The 26527-nt window shown below is 45.5% G+C and overlaps 1 long non-coding RNA gene across 1 annotated transcript in view; it reads right to left on the reverse strand.

Annotated features, from left to right (window-relative positions):
• Positions 1-26527, reverse strand: part of LOC103693014 (uncharacterized) — a 42339-nt gene extending 15812 nt beyond the window's left edge. The window contains exon 1 of the long non-coding RNA XR_593777.4: positions 1-26527. This is a non-coding gene — a long non-coding RNA (uncharacterized LOC103693014).

The raw sequence follows: 26527 nt of genomic DNA on the forward strand, positions 1-26527 counted from the left end.
CTCACAGTCTGTGTGAGGTTCTTGGCACACGTGTGTTTGATGATCCCCAGGAAATCAGCCGCCTTGAGGATGGAGGACAGGAAGACACAGTCTTGGAGGGAAGTCCCTGGGAGCTCTGAGGAAGGAAAGTCAGGAGTTGTAGACAGCTCTGCAGACACTTTAAGAAGGACTGAGATGAAAGAGGAGACCCTGAGGGTAAAACAGGTCCACAGCAGCCACCAAAGCAGCACTGTGTGTGTGTGTGTGTGTGTGTGTGTGTGTGTGTATACACGAGAGTGTGTGTGAGTGTGTGTGTGTGAGTGTGTGAGTGTGTGTGTGTCTGTGTGTGTATGTCTGTGTGTGTCTGTGTGTGTGTGAGTGTGTGTGTGAGTGTGTGTGTTAAATCCTTTGGAACTGGAGTTATACACAGTTATGAGTCACCATGTGGGTGCTGGGAATCAAACCCAGGTCCCTGGGAAGGGTATTCAGTGCTCTCCAACCTTATTACTATTTTCTGCAAGTTTAAATTAGATTTCTAACTTTAGTCCAAAAGATATAACATTGAACACATTAATGGAATATCTTGTATTTTCATTAACTATTAAGTTAATTATTAAATTAATTATTAAATATTGACATTAATAATGTCAATATGAACAAACATGTAAAGGACATTAAATCAGCTCCTGTGCTCCTGAGGTACCAGGTACAGTGCCCAAGAACAGTTGGAACAGTGTTCATTACCTGATAGATGGATAGGAAAAACATGGTCCATGCATGCAGCAGAATACTATGCAGCCACAAAAAGAATGTGTGATAGCGTGGCTGCAAGTGGAGCTCACTAGGTTGAGCGAATTAAGCCAAGCGTGAAAGCACAAGTCCCACACTCTCTGTGGCATCGGAGACAGTTGGTGTCACAGAAGGTAAGAGCAGGACGGAGGTTACCAGGCTCAGAGAGTGAGGAGGGAGGGGAAGAAGTGGGTGGTAGCTGTGTTTGACCTGATTTACATGCCACTTTCTTTTGTTTTCCTTTGGTGTCTCTCATTTTTTCCCATGATGCCTGAGGGTGGCTTTCCAAGACAAGCAGGTGTCTGTTCGGCCTTTATTGGCTCCCTCTGCTCACCTGCTCCTGTCAGCACTACTGTTACTGGGGAAGGGCTCCTAGCTTACGAATCAGACAGCTGTGTGTGACCCTTCTCCCCCCACCACCCCGGCCCCCGAGTACTAGAACAGTGTACACCAGCTCCAATATAAACTGTGCTGCTTGGGGCTTGTACCCTGCAGAGCAACTTCTGCTGAGCCATCCAAGCCCAAGGAAAAGTAACCCACGGTGACAAAACAAAGGCAGCTTTAGCTCAGGCCGGTACCTGCCTGTCAGAAGAGGCAGGCGAGGGCACCTCTGGGTAAGCATGGCTTTTGGTGTGCTGCCAAGCTGACTGTCCCGAGTGTGACAAAGCATGGGAGGGGCCCAGTGGGCCCCAGTCAATGAGAAACAGAACTGCCCTAAAAATAACAATGAATGAACAGGCTTGCTAACACAGGCTTGCTTCAGAGTTGGGCTGGCACAAAATCAGACCTAATGATAGGTTCAAAAGGAAAGATTCATGGTTGGGATTCGGAATCCTGTGAGATAACCGGTTATCCACAAACAAGTCCAAAGCTCTTCTCTTGGTTTTCCCAGAAGGTCTTCCAGGACAGGTCTCTTGCCTGGCAGCTGCCCTCTGTGGAGGACTCCACAGCCATATCTGGAGTTGTTTATTCCAGAGTGGAGAGACGGAGAAGGTGAACTCACATGGGTGCCTAGTTCCAGGTCACACATGCAGAGTGAGAGACTCAAAAGGAGAGAGCTTCTCTCGGAGGGATGGGGAGAGGAACTCAGCAGCCAGAGGGTCTTCTTCAGGCCTCAAATATTTACAGAGCTCTTCCTGAAAGATGAGGCACATGAGTAACAGCCATCATCCCGCCCACACGTTGCTTATCAAAGTGCACATCACAGAGTGATTTAAAAATAAATGTGTGGGGGTGGAAGATGATGGCTGTTACCAAAGATACCTGGAGATCATTTCCTTCCTGGCCCAAGTCCAGCTGCCTGGAAGCCCGTGCTGGAAAAGTTTATGAAGGTGTACATGGGTTCGAGATGACCACAGTGAGGCTCCAGGTCTGTCAGTGCTGTCTATGAGGATGGAGGGGGTTGCTGCCTGTCCAGAGCTTGGAACTCCCTACAAAGAGAAGAGCTGAGTTCCAGGCAGGGAGGTGCAAGGTAGAAGGGAACCAGCTCTACCTCAGCACAACTGAGGTTCTGCATCCCTGCCATTGGACAACAGGATGTAACGACATATTCCGGAAGGAATAGACAAGGAAGGGCACAGTCATGGAGAGAAGCAGTGAGGAAGAAGGGGATGGAAGGTTCCCAGAGGCCACAGGACAACAGCCTGTTAACACATTTGCTTTTCATGGCAGTGAGCTCCTATGAACCCTCCTGTCTTTCCTTGACCAGAGAAAGTCAAGGTGAGTTTGTCTCAGAACCCAGCAAACTTTCCCACAGAGCTACCCTGAGTACAACTTGGAAACAGTTTGAATGGCCTCTTAAGGATTCTGTCAGAAGCTACAGCCTTTGATGGCAGAGAAATAGAGAGCAAGAAAGTGAGAGACCGGGAGGGAAAGAAGGAGAAAGAGACAGTGAGAGGGAGAGAGAGTTTAGGCACACTTTCGTTCTACAGCTAACACCTGCCGATAGTGGTAGGCCAGCCTCTCTGTGAAGCCCGAGGTCCCATAGAGATATTATTATCTCTCTGTCTTCAGCTAACAGGACTGTATAAACAGCGGGTGCCCATCGAATGTTTATATGGGGAGTAAAGGCATGAAGAAATGATTCATTTCTATTTCCAAAGGATTCGGAGATTCAGGGGAGATGTTCTAGTTAGAGAGCAAAATGTTCAGTTCAACACTTAGCATTTCTAAGGAGTACATAATAATCACCATCATGGAAATGACTAAAATTTACTGAGGGATTACCAGGTGATTCCCAAGAGCAAACTCGTCAGAGGAGACTGCTTTAACATACAATGCTAGAATTCCAATAGCCCAAACTGTAATCCAACACAGATTGTCAGGAGAGAAAGGAATGGTATGTTCCACATGGACCAAGGCTCATTCCTCCTGGCTGTGCCGTCCCTGACCACTCTGCTTCACTCCTGAGTCCTGTGCATCCACCTAGCAGAGGAGGAAGGAAATTTAGATGTTCAAGGGGGACTATATGGAAAAAAACCCAGTTGAACCCACTTTCCCTAGATCAAAGAGTCACAGAATCTTATCTGGATTCCTGGGGATTGGAAAGTGCCTGCTGGTGACCAGATGTAGAATAGAGGTTTGCAGTGTGTCTGAGGAGCTTCTGCCACGATATGCTAACTCACCTTTCAAGACAAGCTGGTGAGTCAGACACTATTTGAGTTTTCGGTTCTTACATGAGGAAACTTGGAATTCAAAGCAAGGGCCACCATTGAACATCTAGTAAATAACAGGACTGGGTATTCTAGACTAAACAAGCTAGGCTTCTTGTGCTGACGCTCAGGGAGTTGACCTGTGTATGTCCTTGTGACTTAGGGGGTCTGACAGAGACAACTTAAGAGGGAGGGGCTTATTTTGGCTCATGGTGAGGGAGACATAACGGGGACTCCGTAAGAAGGCACACATGGCAGAATCCATTCACATGGTGGTAAACGAGGAAGCAAAGGTTACCAAAACCCAGAGCTGGGCTATAGCTTACCTTAGCCAGCTAGGCCACACCTCCTGAAGGTGCTGTGCTGTATTCTCTAAGACAGCAACGCCAGCAGGGAGCTTATGGAAAACACCCATGAGCCTTCTGGGAAAACTCAGGTTTATACTACAGCTGCCTACCTACTTCACCACACAGGTGCCCACATGGCTGATTTGGTCTTTTCTGGATCTAAACTTCTGATGCCATTTGGCCAGAATAGACTACCCTGTGTATTTCCCATTGCACAGACATGGTATGGGCTCTTAGCTCCACTCTCCTGGAGAAGAAACAGATGACTTATATAACGTGGACGTACGCCTTTGGCTGACGCAGACACAGCCCGACTAGACTACGTGGCCCTTTAGTAGCTCTGACAGAATTTTCTCTGCTTCTGTCATATCGCACTTCCCCAAAACTGAATATTAAAAGTCAGTTCACCAACCCACTTACTCTGGAACACCTAAAATATCTGCTGGGTCAGTGACCTCAACTCTGAGGTAACCTTAGCCTTCACATCAGATTCTACTCTTAACACCTTCAACAGCCCACGGCCTTCCTAACGTAACATCATTAGGTTGGCACTTCTAATACTCATAGAGGTTCTCCCCAGCCAAAACCATACAGGAAGCAGAGAATCAGATACACCACTAGGCTGACGCAAGACTAGAGATAAACCCCAGACTTCAGCAAGGGGTGGGTGGTCTCTCCAGATCAAGTGCAAGCTAACCCTGGCTGCCCTGCTGAATGCAGATGTATGAGTCGTAGCTAGGACAGGGTCTGCCTACCAGGCTGTCTTGTCTCCTCTCCTGCAGTCTTCCCTGGAGTGACCTGTCTACTCTGACCCAAGCTTCTCCGTGCCAGGCATTAGCTTTGAGAGTCTTCTTTTCTCTCTCTCCCCACCCCTTTCTCAAGGCATTAGTGCAATCAGACATCTTTCTCGGGTTGGTCTCTGTGGGGAGAAAACAGGAAACGAGTCTAATTAAAACCACTGCAGTGAGTAGGAAGAGTTCATGAGGACAACAGCAGTGTGATCGGGGGAAACTGGCAGATAAAGGCAGCAACAGTAGCTACAAGCCTTTGGGCCATTTGACTTCACGGTATCTTCAATTAGGACCGTTGTACTGGTCACAGAGGCTCACTGCTGAGTCTAACAGCAGCAATGATGGCTGATGACAGTGTGGAGAACCCTTCCTGTTGGAGCCATTGATCCTCCATTTCCCTGACCAATTAATTGTGTGTTCCTATTACTATGACAAAATACCAGAAGCTGGGCACTTTATAAGTAAAGAGGTAAGTTTAGTTCATAGATTTGTAAGCTGCATTGTACACACTCTAACAAGGGTCCCTCTGACTTCATCACACAAGACTGATTATATAATGGTGTACAAGGATTACACACAGAATGGGGAGGGGGTCAACCTTGTTCTTTTGTGGTAATCCCCTCAAGAGAACTCTCTGAGGCATTTCAAAAACTGTATCAATCTTTTCTGAGGATTAACCTCCTACAATAGTATGTTCTATCTTAAATTGCCACACTTGAGGGACACATTAAAACCACACCAAAGCAAGTACCAGAGAGGTGCTGAGGGCCAGATTGGTTAGCAAGGGACCCAGGACACCCAGAGCTCTGGCCTTCAAGACTGTCCATCCCCTCTGCCCACCCTTGGATGTGTGAACTAGTAAGTGGTAGGTTCTCATCTTCATAAAATGTAAGCTCCTAAAGCATTTACTCTGGGAGGGGATGTCCACGCATACATGCACGTGTGTTTGTGTGTGTGTGTATGTGTGTGTGTGTGTGTTCTATGTGATATGTGTGTTGTATATGGTGTGTGTTGTATGAGTATATATGTTGTGTGTGTTGTATATTGTGTCTGTTGTATGTGGTGTGTGTCTATTGTATTATGTGTGTTGTATGTATGCATATATATGCATGCATGCATGTATGTATTGTTGTGTGTTGTATGTTGGTGTGTGTGTTGTATGTTGGTATGTGTGTTGTATGTTGGTTTGTGTGTGTGTGTGTGTGTGTGTGTGTGTGTGTGTGTGTGTACATGGAAGGGGAACTGTGGCTTCTCATTCTTAAGCTGGTCTAAGAACCGGGGCTTTAGAACTCTCCATGCCTCTCAGTTCAAAAAGAGTTCTTTGCCACCTCATTGAGAAGTCCTTCTTCTGTCCTAATTCCCATGGCTATGAACTTGGCTCACCCCTTCTGTGTTCTCCCCGTGCTCCGCCAAGGATCTGTGCTCTCAGTGTTCAGTGGCCTCCTTAACCCTCCCAGTTTTTAATCTTCTAACAGAGACAGAAAATCTTCCTTCATCCACACTGAAACATCTTCAGAATAAACATGGGGTCTCAGGTAGGTTCCTCAAGGAGTATATGGCCCAACCATTGTCGGCCTCAGTCCTGTCTCATCTGCCTTGTTTCCTAGACGATGCGCTCTATTCCACTCTTCAGAGACACCAACCTCTTTCTCTCCCTGTCTTTGCCAGGCTGTTTGTTTTGACAGAGCCTTACTCCCTCGCCCAGTTTCTCATGCTCACACCCATCTTCTGGCAGATACCCTCTTTTTAGTCTTCAATGTCCAGCTTGTACCCCATTTCCTCTGAGCAACCTTCTCTGATCCCCTTGCCCCAAATTATCTCGGGGTCCCGCAATGAAGGTTGAGATAACCATGTACTTTTCTTTGTGTTACATGGTGACTTATTTTCTGTGTTCTTAATAGACAAGCAGAGCTGCATGTGAATAGTCTGCAGGAGCTGGTGTGTTTGTGCGCATGCATTGTAAATGCTACTCTGGAGAGAGTTAGCTGACACCCCGGCAACATCTAATCATTTGCATGTGGAAGCCGCTAACAGGAATATAAACCCATTGTGGTAGAAACCCATGGTGGGGGTTCTCTAATACAAAATGCTCTCCTGTGAACACACAAGAAGCAGATACCAATAACAAAGCCCTCTTAAAGGCTGGGGTTCGGGGACGTGTGTGTTCCACCAGTGAGCCTTTGAGAATGATCGGAAGGGCTGCAAGGAAGAAAGTGTAAAGTGATCAGCCATTTCTCCTCATCATCTACCCTTTCCTGGCTCCTTCCCGGAAGCTCTGTGACAGTGCCTCCCACTCCTAGCTACCCAAAGCTGTGTAACAAATCCTCAGAAACTTAGCATCCGAAAACAGGACATGCTTGTGGTCTCACAGCTTTGAGAGCCAGGAGTGTACACACAGCTGAGCCAGGCCCTCCGCTCTGCACTGGCATCAGAGCCTCAAGGGAACTCCTTTGTATCGGAGGCCTGCATTAGGGAAAGCTTTGCTTCCAAGCTCTCCCCGGCAGGTGACAGGTCCTATTTTCTTGCAGAGATATGTCTCACGGTGATGGCTTACTTCTTCATAGTAAGCATCCTAGAGAGGAGGCTCTGAACAAGCCGAGTGCTACAGTCTCCTGGAATCACAGACTCACAAAGATCCACATCACCTCTGTGCTCACCTCTGCACAGGGGATGGCTTTAAACAATTGCAGAGAACTCTGTATAATGGTGAGAATGATTCAGGGGTAAGCAACACAGAATGTAGAGACCATGATCTGCTTTAAAGTCTGCCCACCCAACCTCTAAGACAGGGACATTCAGATGAGGACCATATCCTGACAAAATACCTTTCTGAGAAAATTGCATAAACCAAACCGAAAACCAAGTCATTTGGTGACAGAGACCCACACACATCTGTCTGTATTTGTTAGTTCTGTGTTTTTGAGGAAGCTGGTCACTGTGAGGAGATGAAGAATTTAAGATCAAAAAGGAAAAGGAACCAAAGTCAACCAAGAGGAGAGGGCCCCTGCTGGTAGGAACAAGGAAGAAGTGTGGTGTGTGTGTGTGTGTGTGTGTGTGTGTGTGTGTGTGTGTGCGTGTGTATGTGTGTGTATGTGCATGTGTGTGTATGTGTGTGTATGTGCATGTGTGTGTATGTGTGTGTATGTGCATGTGTGTGTATGTGTGTGTATGTGCATGTGTGTGTATGTGTGTGTATGTGCGCGTGCGCGCGCATGTGTGTGTGTGTCTGTCTGTCTGTCTGCATGTCTGTGTGTATCTGTTTGTCGTCTGCCTTTTTTTCTGTGTGTCTGTCTCTGCTGGGGGTGGGGTTCAGTGTATGTGTGCCTGTTTCTGTGTGCTTTGTCTGTGTGTCTGTCTCTTTGTCTGTGTGTCTGTCTCTGTGTATGTGTCTGTGTGTATCTGTCTGTCTGTCTGCATGTCTGGGTCTCTCTCTCTCTCTGTGCTGGGGTGGGGGTGTTCAGTGTGGGTGTGTGGGTGTGTGAGTGTGTGGTGTGTGTTTTGTGTGTGTGTGTGTGTGTGTGTGTGTGTGTGTGTGTGTCTAACACCAACCCTGCAAGGCTCAGCACATCTCCTATATTCAGGCGCTGCCTGGGTGTGTATACTCTTACTTCCTGGCTCCAATGCTTCTCCAATTGTGAGAGAAGCTTACCTTAAGCCTCAGTCTGCTTTATGTCCCACAACGGTCGCTATTCCTCAAGGTGCCTTGGAGCACCCACTCCACCTTGTTCAAAGGAGGTCAGAAGGCTGGCCCAGCAGGCCCCTCAGACCTGCATCTTTATCCCCATGGACAGAGGGTTCCTTGGATACCTTTTCTTCCAGAGCAAGAGGGCTGGACTCTGCCCCACTAACCACTGGCTATGGCCTCACTAAAGGTGCATAGGCCACACTAAGATGGGCCCTAGTGTTCAGCTCCAGTCCCAGGAAGCTCTAAGTTGGTTTTTACAGAGCCCTCCTGGCGTCCATTCAGGAAACCTGCAAGGCTGGTAATGAACACCAAAGGCTAGAGAGAGTCATCAAGAGGACTTCATTCTAGAGCTTTTGCTCCTGGTGCTGGAATGCTTCTCAGAATCTCATCTTCCAGAATGCCCATTTCCAGGGGCAACCTGGACTTCTCACCTTTGCCCAGCATTGGCCTCATTCCAGTCATCACTGAGATGTTGATCACAGCTGTTAGTGGTCGTGTCTCAATGTCTAGATGCTGTACTTCTTAAGGAAGCTTCTAGGACAGGGTTCCCTCTCCAATAAATCCACCTCTCCCCACCAAATGCCCAATGCAGACCACACAGAGAAAAGTCAGTTGTTAATCAAGTACTCAACACCCCAGTGAGTTGTGTAAAATTAGAGAAGACATTGAAATCACAACCCTCAGTTTGTCCATTGTCTCTAGCAAGACTTTCAAGCCTACTCTGGACCTTCAAGTCTAAGCAGAGATTGCTAAGGCAATTAGGGAGCAAACAAAAGGAAGGATGTTTTTTAACCTTTCTTAGGAGAACAAGATGCGCTCAAGCTCTTTACAAGGCCTATTTTTACACAGATGAGGTCATCCAAATATCTCTGGAGCCAGCTGCCACCAGGCAGGGCTTTGGATGTCTGCTCTGCAATCCCTGTTGACCCAAGCACTCATTCACTTGGAAAGCCCCGACTGGCAAAGAGCTGCCCTTGAAGTAGGCACTTCAAAGGGGCCACAGCTACTGGAAAGCCTTCAGATCTCTTATCTGAGGAACCGGTAAATGAATCTGATGACATTAGAGGAGCCTGACATAATTGAAGGAGCACCGTCCCCCAGCACTGCCCTCGCTGGGACTAAGTTCTGAAGGACAGTGCTGCAGGTTCTACCTGGTGTGGTGATGTGGTGGGGGGAGCAGGAACATCAGGGCAGGGCCAGCGGGTCTGGGTTTGAGTGTCCCTGTCCCCTGTGTTCTCTCTGACCTTCAGTCCCTGACTAGATCTGCTTTTGCACTTGGCAATCCATTTTAAACAGAATGAGGGAATGAGTTAATGAGTTAATGGGTAGGAACGGTAAGAAGAGGTACACATGCTAGCTCTGTATTTCAAAGCGCCCCATCTGACATTTTGTGACTTACAGAGTATACACTATTTCCTACAAGCTAGTATAAGTCATAGGAATTTGGTAAACTGTGCTAGTTCAATGACATAATCAGCTACATGTGTGATGACCAGGTTCTATGCAGGCACTCTGGGAACTATCTGGTACAAGAGTTAATGGTTTGCCACTTGAGGCAGCTAGGCTGGGATCTGAATCATGATCTTCTAGTCTACTATCCGGGGTCTTGAAGCAGATAACTCTCAAAGCCTCAGTTTTCTTCTCTCTTTTCAATGTTTTATTGATTCTTTGTGAACTTCACATCATGCGTCTCGAACCCACTCATCTCCCTGTCACTTTGCCTCCACCCTCCACCCTTGGCAACCTCCCTCCCAAAGAAAAGAAAAAAAAAATCTCATCATGGAAGCTGTAGTGTGTCAGTGTTCACACGATGTACCCTTTTGTCCGCACATCTTTACTTGAAAATGCCCATGGCAACGAGTCACTGGTGTGATTTGAGGCCTCTGGCTTCTTCTGTACTGTCAATGCTGGGTCCTCACCAGAACTCTTGGAGATCCTGTTGTGGCCCTGGTCATGAAGATCCTGCAGCTTCGGTTCTGCAGGATCTGCCCCTTCACACACTCCAGCAGTTCATACATGGGGTAGATGTTGGGTTGGGCCAACCCTGTGCAGTAGCAGAGTTAATCAGCCAGCCGGCTGTCCCACCCCACGTCACCAGGGCAAGCTCTCCAGCACTGCCACAAGGGCAGCCAGCAAGGGGCAGGACTAGCTCACCTGAGCCTTTGCCACCAGAGTCAGATCTATTGTGTGGCTCCTGCAAGGTCCAGGGTCCTCTCCAGACTGCTCCTGCTGGAAAGGGGTTGGGCCAGCTCTCCCACCTGCTGCAGGTGGTGAGGGGTGAATGGGGGAAGGGTACCTCTCCTTCACCCCCTGGCACTGCATAGCAGAGGAATGGCAAAGCCAGTTCACCCTGCACCCAACCACTCAACCTCACTCCTGTCCCCAAGGCCAGCTCTACTATGCTATCCATACACAGTGCAAGGCCAGCTCTCCTGCATGCCACAACCACTGAGGGCTGGGGCCAGCTCTGCACAGCCTTTAAACATGAGCATGACCCCAGGCAGCAGCCCAAACCAGGGACATCTGCATGGCTTTGGCTGGTAATATAAGTCGAAGACAGATCCTGAAGCTGCAAGGCTGCAGTGGCTGACATGGTGCTCAGAGGCAGCATGAATCAGAATTTTACCCTGGCCTCAGGTGGCAGGGCAGGCTGCTTCTCTCCGCCATCTGCCTCTCTTCATAGCCACCAAACCACTCTGCTTCTCTTCCTCTCCCATCTCCCCACCGCATACTTACAAATTGTAGCTGAGGGCAAGCCTCTTGGCAGGCAGGCCCCAGGGTGTCACCCTCTACCCCACCCCACTCCCTGTCCCCAGTTTCTTAATCTTTAAAGAAAATTGTGGACACACTTTGAAGAACATGTGTATGTTCTTTCAGAATTAATATTGAAGTGGAACCTCTGGAATATCTTAAAGTTAGCTGAGGTCCTCATGAGAGGATTAATGCCCTTAAGATACACCAGGAAGGTTGCTCATGCGCTCCCTCCCTGAACTGTGAGAACACAGCCAGCAGAAAGAGCTAGTGCTGTGAGTGGAGGGACATGGAAGGACATGGAGGGACATGTCCCAGTTCCTCCATCTTTCCTCTCCAGAGAAGTCCAGACCACACTGGGCCTGGCACTTGTAGAGCTCTGACAATGACACCAGAGTACAGAGCAGAAAGGAGAGGTGAGAAAGGAAGTTGGTGACATGCAGTTCAGTGATCAATTTCCTGCTCTTAATATCAACTGGAGCTTAATATTAATGACATGACTTTATTAATTTTCACAGAAAAATAGCTGACCTTCTGGCTTCTGCCTGCACCCGGAGCTGACCCTGTGCCATAGCTCTCTGTACCCAGATTCCCCTGGGAGAGAGCTGGTCTCCCAGTGGTGCTGACACACAGGAGGGTCAAGCCACTGACAGAGACAGCAAGACCAGCTAACACCAGAGACAGCCAGATGGCGAGAGGCAAGGGCAAGAACATAAGCAACAGAAACCAAGGCCACTTGGAATCATGGGAACCCAGTGTCACCACCACAGTAAACCCTGGATACCCCAGCATACTGGAAAACCACGATTTTGATTTAAAATCATGACTCATGATGATGTTAGAAGACTTTAAGAAAGACATAAATAACTCCCTTAAAGAAATACAGGACAACACAGATAAAAAGGTAGATGTCCTTAAAGAGGGAACATAAAAATCAACCAAACAGGTGAAGGAATTGAGCAAAACCATCCAGGATCTAAAAATGGAAATAGAAACAATAGAGAAAGTACAAAGGGAACAATCCTGGAAATAGAAAACTTAGAAAAGAAAACAAGAGTCACAGACGTAAGCATCACCAACAGAATACAAGAGATGGAAGAGAGAATCTCAGGGACAGAAGATACCATAGAAAACATTGACACAACCATCAAAGAAAATGCAACACAAAAAGCTTCTAACCCAAAACAGCCAGAAAATCCAGGACACAATGAGAAGATCAAACCTAAGGATAATAGGTATAGAAGAGAGTGAAGATTCCCAACTTAAAGGATCAGTAAATATCTTCAAAAAAATTATAAAAGAAAACTTCCCTAACCTAAAGAAAGAGATGTCCATAAACATACAAGAAGCCTATAGAACTCGAAATAGATTGGACCAGAAGGGAAATTCCTTCTGTGACATAATAGTCAAAAGACCAAATGCACAAAACAAAGAAAGACTATTAAAAGCAGTAAGGGAAAAAGGTCAAGTAACACATAAAGGCAGACCTTTAGACTATTAGAGTTATGCCAGACTTCTCACCAGAGACTATGAAAGCCAGAAGATCCTGGGCAGAGTCTTCTAAGAGAACACAAATGCCAGCCCAGGCTACTATATCCAGCAAAACTTTCAATTAACATAGATGGAGAAATCAACATATTCCATAAACTAAATTCACATAACACCTTTCCACAAATCCAACTCTACAAAGGATAATAGGTGGAAAACTCCAACCCAAGGAAGGAAACTATACTCCAGGAAAAGCAAGAAAGTAATCTTTTTTCAATTAACCCAAAAGAAGATAGCCACATAAACATAATTCAACCACTAACAACAAAAATAATAGGAAACAACAATCATTGGTCCCTGATATCTCTCAACACCAATGGACTCAATTCCTCCAATGAAAAGACATAGACTAACACACTGGATGCATAAACAGCACTTTGCTGCATACAGGAAACACACCTCAGTGACAAAGACAGACACTACCTCAGAGTAAAAGACTGGAAAATTTTTTTCCAAGTAAATGGCTCCAAGAAACAAGCTGGAGTAGCCAATCTAATATTGAATAAAATCGACTTTCAACCAAAAATTATAAAAAAAATAAGGATACTTCATATTCATTAAAGGAAAAATCCACGAAGATGAACTCTCAATCTTAAATATCTATGCTCCAAATGCAAGGGCACCTACATACATAAAAGAAACCTTACTAAAGCTCAAAACACACATTGCATCTCACATAATAACAGTAGGAGATTTCAACACCCCACTCTCATCAATGGACAGATCATGGAAACAGAAACTAAACAGAGACACAGAGAAACTGACAGAAGTTATGAACCAAATGGAATTAACAGATATCTATAGCACAATTCATCCTAAAACAAAAGAATATATCTTCACCTCAGTACCTCATGGTACCTTCTAATACCATAAAATCAGTCACAAAAAGGCCTCAACAGATACAAGAAGATTGAAATAATCCCATGTATGCTATCAGATCACCATGGACTAAGACTGGTCTTAAATAACAACAAAAATGACATAAAGCCCATATGTACATGGAGACTGAACAATGCTCTACTCAATGATAACTTGGTCAAGGAAGAAATAAAGAAAGAAATTAAAGACTTTTTAGAATTTAATGAAAATGAAGGTACAACATACCCAAACTTATGGGACACAATGAAAGCTGTGCTAAGAGGAAAACTCATAGCGCTGAGTGCCTGCAGAAAGAAACAGGAAAGAACATACACTAGCAGCTTGACAGCACACCTAAAAGCTGTAGATCAAAAAGAAGCAAATACACCCAAGAGGAGTAGATGGCAAGAAATAGTCAAACTCAGTCAACCAAGTAGAAACAAAAAGACCTATATAAAGAATCAACAAAACTAGGAGTTGGTTCTTTGAGAAAATCAACAAAATAAATAAACCCTTAGTCAGACTAATCAGAGGGCACAGAGACAGTATCCAAATTAACTAAATCAGAAATGAAAAGAGAGACATAACAACAGAATCTGAGGAAATTAAAATAAAAATCATCCGATCCTACAACAAAAGCCTATATTCACCAAAACTGGAAAGTCTTGATGAAATGGACGATTTTCTAGACATATATACCAGGTACCAAAGTTAAAGTTAAATCAGGATCAGATAAACCACCTAAACTGTCCCATAACTCCTAAAGAAATAGAAGCAGTTATTAAATGTCTCCCAACCAAATAAAGCCCAGGACCAGATGGGTTTTGTGCAGAATTTTTCAGACCTTCATAGAAGACCTAATACCAATACTCTCCAAAATAGAAACAGACCAACTACTACCAAATTCCTTCTATGAAGTCACAATTACACTTATACCTAAACTACACAAAGACTCTTTGAAGGAGAATTTCAGACCAATTTCCCTTTAGTCAACACAAAAATACTCAGTAAGATTCTCAGAAACTGAATCCAAGAGCACATCAAAATGATCATCCATCATGATCAAGCAGGCTTCATCCCAAGGATGTAGGGATAATTCAATATACGTAAATCCATCACCATAATCCACTATATAAACAAGCTGGAAAAAACCCACATGATCATCTCATTAGGTGCTAAGAAAGCATTTGACATAATTCAACACCCCTTCATGTTAAAAGTTTTAGAAAGATCAGAAATTCAAGGTCAATATTTAAACATACGTAAAAGCCATATACAGCAAACCAGTAGCCAACATCAATCTAAATGGAGAGAAACTTGAAGCAATCCCACTAAAATCAGGGACTAGATAAGGCTGCCCACTATTCAACAAAGTGCTGGACATCCTAGCCAGAGCAATTAGACAGCAAAAGGAGATCAAGTGGATACAAATTGGAAAGGAAGAAGTCAAAATATCACTATTTGCAGATGAAATGATTGTATACTTAAGTGACTCCAAAAGTTCCACCAGAGAATGCCTACAGCTGATAAACAACTTCAGCAAAGTGGCTGGATATAAAATTAACTCACACAGATCAGAAGCCTTCCTCTACTCAAAGGATAAACAGGCTGAGAAAGAAATTAGGGAAACGACACCCTTCACAATAGTCACAAATAACATAAAATACCTTGGTGTGACTCTGACCAAGCAAATGAAAAATCTGTATGACAAGGACTTCAAGACTCGAAGAAGATATCGAAGATCTCAGAAGATGAAAAGACCTCCCATGCTCATAGACTGGCAGGACTAATATAGTAAAAATGGCCAGATTGTCAAAAGCAATCTACAGATTTAATGCAGTCTCCATCATAATTACAACTTAATTCTTCATAAAGTTAGAAAGAGCAATTTGCAAATTCATTTGAAACAACAAAAAACCCAGGATAGTGAAAACTATTCTCAACAATAAAAGAACTTCTAGGGGAAATCACCATCCCTAACCTCAAGCTGTATTACAGAGCAATAATGACTTTAAAAGAAACTGTATGGTATTGGTATAGAGGGAGGTAGATCAATGGAATAGAATTGAAGACCCAGAAATGAACCCACAAAACTATGGTCACTTGATCTTTGACAAAGGAACTAAAATTATTCAGTGGGAAAAAGATAGCATTTTCAATAAATGGTGCTGGTTCAACTGACAGTCAGCATGTTGGAGAATGCAAATCAATTCATTCTTATCACCCTGTACAAAGCTCAAGTCCAAGTGGATCAAGGATCTCCACATAAAACCAGATGCATTCAAACTAAGAAAAAGTGGGGAAGAGCCTCAGACACATGGACACTGGAGAAAATTTCCTGAACAGAATACCAATGGCTTACGATCTAAAATTAAGAATTGACAAATGGGATCTCATAAAATTGTAAAGTTTCTATAATGCAAAGGACGCTGTCATTAGGGCAAAACAGCAACCAACAGATTGGGAAAAGATCTTTATCAATCCTTCATCTGATAGAGGGCTAATATCCAAATATACGAAGAACTCGGGAAGTTACACCCCCAGAGAATCAAGTAACCCTATTAAAAATGGGGTACAGAGATAAACGAAGAATTCTCAAGTGAGGAGCATGGAATGGCTAAGAAGCACCTAAAGAAATGCTCAACATCCTTAGTCATCAGAGAAATGCAAATCAAAACAACCCTGAGATTCTACCTCACACCCGTCAGAATGGCTAAGATCAAAAACTCGTTGACAACAGATGCTGGTGAAGATGTGGAGAAAGAGGAACACTCCTCCATTGTTGGTGGGACTGCAAGCTGGTAAAACCACTCTGGAAATCAGCCTGGAGGTTCCTCAGAAAATTGGACATTGAACTACCTTAGGACCCAGCTATAATTCTCCTGGGCATATAGCCAAATCATGCTCCAACATACAGCAAAAACACATGCTCCACTATGTTCATAGCAGCCTTATTTAGCCAGAAACTGAAAAGAACCCAGTTGTCCCTCTATAGAGGAATGGATAAAGAAACTGTGGTACATCTACACAATGGAGTACTACTCATCTATCAAAAACAATGACTTCATGAAATTCATAGGCAAATGGATAGAACTAGAAAATACCATCCTGAGTGAGGTAACCCAGTCACACACACACACACACACACACACACACACACACACACACACACACACATGGTATACACTCACTGATAAGTGAATAGTAGACCAAAAGACCAAATTACCCAAGTTACAATCCACAGACTACATGAAGCTCCAGAAGAAGGAAGACCAAAGTGTGGATTTTTTCAGTCCTTCTTAGAAGGGGGAACAGAAATACCCACAGGAGGAAATATGGAGACAAAGTGTGGAGCAGAGACTGAAAGAAAGGCCATCCAGAGACTGCCACACATGGGGATCCATCCCACATCAGTCACCAATCCCAGAGACGATTGGGGATGCCAAGGGTTGTGTGCTGACAGGAGCCTGATATAGCTGTCTCCTGAGAGGCCCTGACAGACCCTGACAAATATAGAGGTGAATGCCCACAGCCAACCATTGGACTGAGAAAGGGGTCCCAAATGGAATAGTTAGAAAAAGGATTTAAGGAGCTGAAGGGGTTTGCAATCCCATAAGAACAACAATACCAACAAACCAGAGCTCCCAGGACTAAACCACCATCTGAAGAGTACAAGTACACATGGAGGGACCCATGGCTCCAGCTGCGTATATAGCAGAGGATGACCTTGTTGGGCATCAATGGGAGGAAAAGCCCTTGGTCCTGCCAAGGTTCAGTGCCCCCGTGTAGGGGAATGTCAGGGCGGGGAGAGGGGAAGGGATGGGTGGGGGAACATCTTCATAGAAGCATGGGGAGGGGGTTTATGGATGGGAAACTGGGAAATGGAATAACATTTGAAATGTAAATAAAAAATATCCAATATGAAAGAAGAGAAATAGCTGACACAGAGCTGCTGCCTAACCTGTTCCATTAAGGCCAGATTGCACTGACTGCATTCAATACCCTGGTGTCATAAACACCTAAGCCTTTCTTAAGTTCCAGGAGCATTCGCATGTGTAAGCGTAAGCCCCCAAACTAGTTATGCTGTGCTCTGTCCTCCCTTTGTCTGCTCAAAGGTTCTCTACCCAGAAACTGAGGTGGACGTGCCAGGATACTGGGCCAGAATTCAGCCCTTGATAATGTAACACCCACCTCACTGCCCAGGGGAATGCTCTCTTGCCTCTTGACCATGAACCCCACACCTTTGCACAGAGCTCACCTTCAATTTCCAGAGCACCCACTCCTTAAGGCTTCCCTGAGACACGCCCACCATCTTTTCCTGAAAGCATCCTTCATTTCTGGACCAGCCCGCCCTCCCAGCATCCAGGCCTGACTTCTGTGGAGCCTGGAACCTAGTTCCCTGGCAGGTCTAAGCATCTCCTCCTGTGTGATTTGTAGTCAACCACATCCCGAGAGCAGTGTATGTTCCTGCCACACATTGAGCATAGGTAGCATCTTCTTCTAGGACAGCAGGTTCTGGTTACCATGTCAGGAACACAGAATCCTCCAAGAGAAGAGGATCAGCCAGTGTGGCATAAGGACTTAGAATCTGAGAAACCTGGGTTTCTTAGCTGAGGTGTTAGACCACCAAACCACATCTTTGCCTCTGCTGAATTGAAAAGATAAATGCAACCATTTCTTGGGGTCATTTCAACAATGGAATTAGATAAACCAGATCGAGAGTTTACGGAAGGCAGATCTCTGCCTCCTTCTTCTGTCCTGTGCTCATCGTTGGACTAGTGAGATTCACAAGGCGACAGGCCTAGAGCCAGGCAGAGACACTGAAGGGAAGAGAAATGTCCACCTCTGTCAGCTGCATTTGCTTTGTCACCTACTGTTTGTTTCTTTCTTATGTTATAACTGTTTTAAAGAGCAGAAGCAAATCCAGGCATGGGAATGGATGCCAGTAGTCATAGCACTTGAGAGTCTGGGGGAAGGAGGTTGCTATGAGTACGAAGCCAGCCTGGGCTCTAAAGGGAGTTTCTGGCCAGCCTAGGCTACAGTGATCTTATCTCAAAACAAGCAAGAACAAGAGAATATAAGAGAGAAGCCACGGGGAAACCCACAAACAGGTCACAGGGCAGGAACTAACCCACGGTCTGGAGCGCCGAGCTCTGCCTGGTCCGGAGTTTGTCAAGACCACGAAGACTCAATTGGTCTTAGCATGACACTATCCTTTGCTTCCTCAATTGGCCTTAGCCCCTTTCTTCCTTCACTTTTCTTCCTTTTACTTTCTCATTCTCCCAACATAGAAGTCAAAATCCAGGTGTGAAATCAGACAGTCTGCGGGCAAACATTGGCTCTATGCAGAGTGGCCCACAACCCTGAATAACTTATTTAATGCCTTGACCTTCTACTGCCCTCTCTTCCTGGACCCTGCAAAACCTGCTAAGACCCTGAAGGAGTTACAGAGACAAACCACTTCTAGTCAGCTGCTGGAGACAGGTCCAAAGGCTTCTGGGAGCTGACTGCTAAATTCTCAGCATATTCACGAGCTGGATCTGGAGTTCCTGGTAGCACATCAGAGCCATAGTGCCCACCTCAGTTCCTCTGAAGCTGGGCATTAGATATTTGCAGCTCCACTATAGCCTCGCCTCGACCCCTCCCACTTCTTCCTACCCCCACCCTGCCTCTTCTCATCTTCAATATAGTGAATACAGTGATACCACAAGCCTTTGGAGTTTCAGAAGATGCCACATGAAGGTAACAGATTGAGCTAATGGACCCAAGAGGAAGAAGAAATACGTGAACTGGAAATGAATTGGTATTTCCAAGCAGAAAGCTCCTGGGAGACGTTCCTCTGAACAGGAGAACAACATTTTTACTGTTTCACAGCAGAATAAAACCATCTTTTCGTAACTTACTTTTGGTCTTACCGTTTGACAAAGAACACAAAGATATGAGATCTAAATTCACTTCAGACAATTCTTGGTTTTACTTTACATCTTCTTTTTTTTTTCTTTTTTTTTTTCTTTTTTTCAGAGCTGGGGACCGAACCCAGGGCCTTGTGTTTGCTAGGCAAGCGCTCTACCACTGAGCTAAATCCCCAACCCCACTTTACATCTTCTTTTCATTGATTTAAAGTAAGGATTGATTCCTCTGGAGGTGGGCTTGACTTCAAGTCACAGAAGTCAGAAATATCAGTGGTTTTGAGAAGAAAAACCTTTCTCTCTGTCATGTGACCAAATCTAGAGGTAGGCACCGTGGGAGTGATGTGAAATCCCAGTCTGCTTCTGTTTCCCTCTCACCATGGCTCAGGGTGTGAATCTTTAATGTTACCCATGATCCAACAAGACACACATTAACGCTTTACATACTGCATCGTCAGTGAGGAGAGGGGCGCTGAGGAAAAAGGTGTGTCTGCCCCTTCAGAGATTTCCAAGATGACCCAGCAGCTTCCGGTTAGACTCCCTGGTCACCTTTAGACAGACAGAGAGTCTACGGCCATACCGCCCTGAACGCGCCCGATCTCGTCTGAGAGACAGAGAAACAGCCTTGAAGGCCGAATGTGTTGCTACCCTACCTAACCCAGATCTCAGCAGTTACTAAAGTGAATAGAAGGGGGCCATCTGGTTAGGCCACAGTAATAAGTGTCAGTGTGGCGTTCTCTGCCCAATCGCCTGCGTGTCCAGTATAGAAAAGGTAAGAGCTTGTGTGTGTGTATGGAACATGAGTATGTTTAAACGTAGAAATAAATCAGGATATTCTGTAATCTCAGAGAATGTGTAATCTTGACAACAAAATTCATACACATGCACACACAGATGCACACAGAGAGACACATGCTCAAGAACCTATGAGAGGTGAATTAAATGAATTAAAGAAGTACAAACAAAGGCCCATGGAGATACTGTGCTAATGTGCATTGCTGGTGTCTCAGAGCATTTGATGTATAACCTCTAGATTTGTTCTCTGTTTAGAAGTGTGTGTGTGTGTGTGTGTGTGTGTGAGTGTGAATGTGTGTGAGTGTGTGTAAGTGTTTGAATATGTATGTGTATGTGTGTGTGAGTATGTGTGTGTATGTCTGTAAGTGTGTGAGTGTGAATGTGTGTGAGTATGTATGTGTGTGTGTATGAGTATGTGTATGTATGTCTGTAAGTGTGTGAGTGTGTGAGTGAGTGTGAGTGTGTGTTATCAGTTTTTGCAAAGGTAGAAGTAAATGGTATATAAAGTGAGTAAACCTCTTGCACTTTCTACTCCTCTCCTTCATGCTCTGTTATATCAAATTAATGGAAAATTGTTGCGATGTTGTTACACGTGCGTGCATTATGGAGGTATTATTCTTTGCATCTTTCTTTTAAAACAAGAATCTGGGGTTGACACAAGGAGACTGAAAACACTTTTGAATATTAAAAGAAAAGAAAAAAACAGAAATGAACAGAGAAGTTGTTTAGGAGCCAAGATTCCAGAATGTTCCTCCAACCCTGTCTTCTGCAGGCATTACCCCATCTGTAGAAGGAGATATGACAACCCCTCCCTCAGCAATGCTAACTGGGGTGTGTACACCGAGTATAGGAAGGTACTCGGCATATGGTAAGAGACACTGGGTATTTCTTGTGGTTGTTGCTATAGTGAAGTAAGCTGAAGTCAAGAGAAACAGAAGTCAGAAACTGGACCATGAAGCCTCATCATAGCCTTCTCGTTGTTACCATAGGCCTGCCTTTGTATTTCTGTAAACTTGGATAGTGTTGCCTATCCACAGGGTGGTCACAAAGGTCAAATAAACTGTCGAGGACAATACATATCGCAGGAGGGTATTAATTGTGGGTTTCCCAACACCTTCATCAGCTCAAAACCACTGCCCCCCTTTTTTGAGAAACACTGTCTATCATGTAGCTCTGGTTGTCCTGCTACTCACTGTACAGACCAGGCTAGTCTTGAACTCATAGAGATCCACTTTCCTCTGCCTCCTGCATGCTGAGATTAAAGGCTGGTGCTACTGTGCCTGGCCCCAGGACTACTCCTGTAGCTTTAAGCGACACTTACAGATGTCTGACTCCTACTCTTAGTGTGGTCAACAGCGTCAAGCACAACCTCTCCCTCCACCCAAGCCCACAAACACCCCCATGGAGGGCCTTGACTTCATGACAACTGAATGAGTGCACATTTGATGGAGGCAAAACTCAGCTCGAGGGCAATGGCCTAAATGAAGTGCAGGGTGGGGTGAGGGTGGGAGCGGGGGAGCAGCAAAGGAAGCTGGTGTGAGGGTGCGATGAACTCAGCTTTTCCTTTATACTTTTAATCAGAATTTCTGTGCTTATCAAAAGCTGCCTAACCTGGAAAATGTTATGTGGTAGCAAGGGACTTACTTAGAAAGTGGTCCCTTTGAGGGACTTAGAAAGTGGTCCCTTTGAATTTTTGCCAGAAGACAATTCTCAGAAATCCCATTGTAGATTTTATAATTTTGCTGTCTGGAGCCATCTACTTTCCTGAGAGCGGTTCTGAGTCTGTACAGCAGTTTGTACTAGTGTGTGTTCCCGCTCAGGCAGAGGGACCAGGATCTGTCTCCACCATCCTCCATTGTAAGCTTAAGAGCTCCAAACTCAGGGTTTGGGGGAGCCCAGTGTGCAGCAGTTGGCACCTTTCTCAGAGCTATGAGCCCTGAACAGAAACGTCATCTGTCACACAGTGTCATAGCAACCATGACAGCACAGCCAGTCACTGTGAATTGGCCCAGCCCCTGGCAAGGGGCAAACAGTTTGTACACATTATGACATCCAGTCTTCCCAACAGTCGGCTGAAGTGTGTGATTTTATTATCGTCATTCTTCAAACAACAGAGCTGCAGCTCCGAGAGGCCGAGCCACTGCCCAGTGGCTAGTTAGAGTCCCAGAGTGAGGGTGTCATCTCAGGAGAGGATGTGTTTATCACTCACTAGCTGTTGTCTGAATGCTATTGCTAAAAATGCTCACTTTTGATTGGACAGGATGTAAATGGGAAACCGGCCAACTTGGTGTGAAGTTGATTTTCAGAGGAAGGAAGAAGGAGTGGGAGCCCAGGTTGTCTGTGAGGCTGGCGTGGCTGGCCAGGCCCAGGTTGCCTGTGAGGCTGGCGTGGCTGGCCAGGGGGAACACGGGGAGTTAAGGATTGGGAGGTGCGGGTAACTGTTTATTTTTGCAATATGCACATAGGTCATGCCCTTGACCTTGTAATGCCTTCCAAAAGCCCTACTTCAAGAGTTCTGTGATCCTGCACCCAGTACCCCAGTTGCTGAGAAGAGTGGTGGAATTCAGGGAAGCCATGTTCTCTGCCATCACGAAGCTCACAGTCAAGTGCTGTGAAACTTTCAAACCTCCACTGGGCATGTGGTAACTACTGCTCAACCCACGTGTACTGTGGCCAAGTCCCCATGTGTACTGTGGCCAGGTCCCCAGACCACTGTAGCCATCCTCTCCCTGAAGACCTTCATACAACCACAGCTGGCATTTAGAATTTGGCGAGCATACGTGCTCGCGCACACACACACACACACACACACACACACACACACACACACACACACACACGCGCGCTGAGCGTTGGGCACAGGCTCAGGGTGAGGTCACATGGAAATAGAGGCCTGTGACGAGAGAAACCAACACTGAGGGCAACCATGCCTATACGTTAAGCTGTTTTAAAGTCCAAGCAACCTGATCTCTTACAAGCTTTCGGTGGCAGGCACAAGAGAAACAATGGCTGGAAATCACACAAATTTGCCTGACTTTGCTTGCATGGATTATCTACCTGTACAACACCTGCACGCAAATACTTTTAGGCCGTGACTTACCGCACAGAGCATTCTGCAGACGATACCTCTCTCCAGTCCTGTAATCTTAAATCCTACCAAAAAGCCAGAGGCTTGGAGGAAGTTATGTTGAACAGGATATATGGTTCTAGATTAGGAACTTAGGTCCATCTGTGGATGCAGGTTTTACAAAACCTCAGAAGAACAAGAATCTTGAGCTTCCCTGGGCTCCCCACCACACATGCACACACTCTCGAACACACACACACGCACATGCACACATGCTTGCATGCACGCATGAATGCACACATTAGTATAGGTGCCCTGGCATGTTTGTGCATCCACATTTCTGACTGCCTCTCTCCTCCACAGGGTGGTCTCCACAGGGTGGTCACGCTGCATTATCAGAAGATGCCCCTGTGTCTCTCAGCTTGTCTGGGGTGTCGCTTCCACTGCGTGTGCGTCACAGAGATTGGGAGGTGTCCTATGCAGTAGGTACCTCCCGTGTAAACGTTCTCTGGTGAAGGACAACAGCATCAGCACTGTCTCTGTCTGTGGAGCACTGAGTCATGATTGTCACTGCAAAGGGTTATTTTCTTTCATCTTCCACCCCACCCTTGCTGTCCAGTTTATTGAAATATCATATCCTCCCCCTTCCCTGAAAGTTCCCAGGTCCTTTAACCCCTTGATTAGCTAAGAGCCCCTGAGCACCCACTTCCTGGATGACGATTTTAGCACCAAAAGTTTCTGTTCCACTTCATGCCTGTCATCAGCCCTGGAAGCACAAGTATTCACTGGTCCATGCAGAAATCCGTTCACCACACCAGCCACCTCATTCTCAAGCTCCACTTCATGGAAAGGAAATCCAAGAGAAGCTGAAATTCAGGGGCATCTTCTGATAATGCAGCGTGAGTTCCAGGGGACCACCCTGTAGAGGAGAGAGAGGGTCAGAAGCGTACAACGCACAGCATCTCAATCTCGCCACCCAACGATCTTTCTTCCTTCATCCTCATTTATGCAACCTCTTATCTGCCCCAGTGACCTTGTGATCTCCCCAACCTCAGCTTCAAGGGCTCTTCTGTCAACAGTAGTTCTTACCCATCCCTCTCACTCTCTAAGTACTGTCATCACTCCCCACCTCCTCAGGTGACCATCAGTGATCCCATTCCTGTCCTCCTTTCTTGCTCACCCAGAGAGAATGTGGATCTTTCTTCTAATCATTCTTTTAAAAACCACTTAGCAGGCTATGAAGGTAGCGCTATAAGACAGTGTTTGCTGTGTAAGTACAAGGACCTGAATTCCATCTCCAGAAGCCACACCTAAGGCTGCAGTGACAGAGCCTTGCCATCCCAGTGCTGGGAAGGTGTGGCAAGTGGATCCCTGGGGCTTGCTAGTCAGCCAGCTTCATCTGCTTGGCAAGCTCTAGGCCAATAAGAGAAAAAGACAAGGTAGATGGCTCCTGAAGGAAACAACTAAGGTGGGTCTCTGGCCTCCACCATGCATGTGCACACATGCACACCAATCATACAGCCATGCATATGCAAGACCACACACACCACCACCACCATCGCTGCCACCGATGCCACCATCACACCACTAACTCAGCTCACTTTCCCAGTATGGAGCCAACCATGTGTGCTAAGGTGAAACCTGATTAAACCATACTGTCACCTTTTCAGGACTTACAATCCAGATTGTTTTAATGATTTTCAAAAGAAGGTATAGCCTGGTCACAAACCTCACAGCCACCGGAGCAGACGTGTGCAAGTTGTCACACTTCAAAGCTCTTTCACATTTTATCCCCTCTCCTCAAATTCCATGCACCTGTGTCCTTCCACCCTTGACCTTGTATATTTCACTGAGAAAATCAGAGCAGGCACTAGACAAAGGACTCCCTTTTCTCTCCATCTGAACTCCTACTCTGCCTGCTCCAGACAAGCTGTTTGTCCTCATTAGTTTGGGAGAAGGCAGAGCTCTTCTAGTGAACGTGTGACCTCTGTCTGATCTCAGCATCTCCCTTCTCCCAGAGCTAATTCCCACCCTCATCCTCTCCCTCTTCCAAGCCAATGGTCCCTCTCCATTAACATCCTGACCAGTATCCATGCCATGTCTTCATCCGTAGTGATGGGGGCTCAACGCCACATCTCCTTGCACAGGAAACTCTCAAGCAGTAGACTGTGGCCAGGGCCCTTAAATCTCCTCTGCCTCCTACAGCATGGCCCTGACCCTTCCCTTCTCGTCAGAATAATGTCACAGTATAGCTGAATCCATCTGAAGTACTTGGTGTGGCTGGCACCTGCTGCCTTTGCAAATTATTCCCTTCTCTTGTGTCTGTTTTCAGTGGGAGAATCTCTCGTGGTTCCACTAGGGTGGATTTGGAAATATTGAGCTGTATAGGGCTTTCAATGTGATCTTGTGTCTCTTCTGAAACTTTCTTCACTCCTTTTTGTTACCATTTTCTTCTTTGGGGACATGTTCTTATGTAGCTAAGTCTGAACTCAATATGTAGCTAAGACATATTGGTCTTGAACTCATTATCTTTCGGCTTCCACCTCCCATGTACTAAGAGCACAAACTTGTCCTTACACAACCAACATTGTCTTTGCACTTTCTAATAAGATAACCACTAGATGAGTATGACTGCCAAGTATTTGAACTGTATTTCTCCAGATTGGGACATGCTGTGTTCATGCAAGCATACACACACACACACACACACACACACACACACACATATCACACACACACACACACACACACACACACACACACACACTTTAATTATAAAAGAGCAAAGCATTTTAAATGATGTTAAAGCAATTACACATTGAAATTATTGTATTGTGAATATTTGCGTTGAATATATTACTAAAATTAATCTTCTGGGCTTTGTTTACCTGCTTTAATATAACTGCCTTTTCTTAGTATAGTGTCTAGAAAGTTTTAAATAGCATATGGCCTCCGTGTAATGAGTATTCCACTTCTGATGGACAGCCAGAATCTACACAGTGAACCCCATTCCCCACTCATTTTCACAGCAATACCCCAGGTGCTGTCTGGAGACTGGTTAAAAGACAACTCTTTAAAAGACCAAAGACTCGTGAGCTCTGAAGCGCATTCAAAGCCCTCTAGAATCTTATATTCTATTTCAAACTCTCCTCAGAAAGCCTGCTCTTCTTTTTTTTTTTTTTTTTATTATTAACTTGAGTATTTCTTATATACATTTCGAGTGTTATTCCCTTTCCCGGTTTCCGGGCAAACATCCCCCTCCCCCCTCCCCTTCCTTATGGGTGTTCCCCTCCCAACCCTCCCCCCATTGCCGCCCTCCCCCCATAGACTAGTTCACTGTGGGTTCAGTCTTAGCAG

Source organism: Rattus norvegicus, chromosome 8 (genome assembly GCF_036323735.1).
Source record: "Rattus norvegicus strain BN/NHsdMcwi chromosome 8, GRCr8, whole genome shotgun sequence".
NCBI classification, from domain to species: domain Eukaryota; kingdom Metazoa; phylum Chordata; class Mammalia; order Rodentia; family Muridae; genus Rattus; species Rattus norvegicus.